Here is a 1,845-nt window from a genome sequence, read left to right as displayed (position 1 = left end):
CTCAGCGGAAACTGAATGTTTGTGGGTTCTCAGCTGTTAGCAGCAACCTAACAGTAAGGCCCCACAACCCCCCTCTCCCCCTCAGTTTAAGCTGTAAGATTTCAGGGGCTGGCCTCTGCACTGCAGGAGGCTGGTGGATTTCCCACCTGTGGAAGCTTTGTATAGGGCCCCAGTGACAGTTCTCAGCTGTGTCCACGTGGGGGTGTGACTGGGATCTGTGGGTCCCAGCCCGCTGGTCATGACACTTGCATTACCAGCCACTGCGGTTTATGAGAGACAGTTCCCGCATGCTGTCTTTGTGCCCTGTTGTATGTAACTACATGAGGCTCATAGTAGGAGAGAGAGAGCCAAGTGAGCGTAGTCATCTGAGTAGTGTCTCCAGCTTTCATGTGTAAAACTGGACTCACTGGGGCCAGTGAGTAGCCACTGGAGTGTGCCAATGACTGGAGCAGAGTTGGTGACTGGAGCGGAGAGGTGGTCTGTGTCTATCCCTGAGAGCCCAATGCAGAGACCCCAGTGGGACACTGCTTGGGTAAAGCCTGATTCAGTGCCAGGTGTAGTGGCAGGAAAAGACTTCCCTGGATTACGGAAACCAGACTCCTAGAAGCATCCCAGATCTTGTTAGGTCATCTACTGACTTCATTTCATTGCCAAATCATGTTTATGCTCTCTGGACCTTTTCTCTCCTACCTCATCCAAACTCAGCTCAGGCTGCTCAGGTTAAATCTAATTGTTCCTTGTCTTATATAGATTTTGTGTATCTTTGTTTTCTTCCTTTTGTTGATTTTCCTCATAAACTTCCATGTTAGTTGAATGGACCATTTCCTAATCTATTGAGGTCACATGGAATTCTTTCCAGCGTTTTAGTATACTGGTAACCTTGTTCAGCTTTTCCTTTAGTTTCATGTTTAATGAATGCTTTTTTAGTTATAAAAATCACATGAATTTGCTATTAGTCATTTTAAAGTGCTCAGTTCAGTGGCAGTTAGTACCCCTAATGTTGTGTACCTCTCCTGCTGGAAGACCGCCATCACCCCAGAAGGAAACCCTGCCCCCATTAAGCAGTGTATGTGTGTGTGTTTTTAATTTTATAATAGTTTATTTTTACATATTAGTAGGTGTGTTTTTTTATGAAAATTTAAACCAATTCTTCATTGCTTGCCACTTGGACCATCACTTGGTACAGAATCAAAGGATGTTTCATTGTCTAGTGAGATCTGGTACTTCCTGCATGGCCAGGTCTTGGCTGTTCTGAACCTGGTGGTGCTTGCCAGAGTCAGAGAGCAAACTTGCTCTCTGGGTGTCATCTGTGAGCACCTGCTTCCTTCCTCTCAGGCTGGAGAACTGAGACAGGGGCAAGGCTGTGAGACTATGAACCAGGGACCCCTAGACAGCCGGCTGCGGTGGGTGGGTGGTGAGAGGTTTCTAGGAACCATGAGGGAGGATAACTTGCATTCAGCCTCCGGACTTGGTCGTTTCCTCATAAAGCTACCTCTCATTCACCTGTTCCTCCCTTAATCAGCTCCCTGTTACCCAGCAGGTTCCAGCGCATTCAGCCAGCTCACCCTCATCTTCTCCATTCCATTTCCTTGCCCAAGGGGAACCCCCCTAATGGCTTAGTGTCCCAGGAAGGCTGAGAGACCTCAGGGTGTGACTCTGCATGGGAGTGTCTGGGAAGCTGGAAAAGATAACCCCCTAGTGCCTGACCCCTCTTGACCTCCAGGGAGACCAAGGCGGAGCCGACCCGCCTGTTGCGCGGTGGGACCGAGGGCCAGCCCCTTGCAGTATCCAAACCGAAGGATTCTCTGCTGGGGAAACGAAAACCTGACATGCCCGAAGGGAAAG

This window comes from Condylura cristata, unplaced genomic scaffold (genome assembly GCF_000260355.1).
Source record: "Condylura cristata isolate star-nosed mole 26May11 unplaced genomic scaffold, ConCri1.0 scaffold00025, whole genome shotgun sequence".
NCBI lineage: Eukaryota > Metazoa > Chordata > Mammalia > Eulipotyphla > Talpidae > Condylura > Condylura cristata.
Note: the sequence above shows the minus strand (reverse complement) of the source record.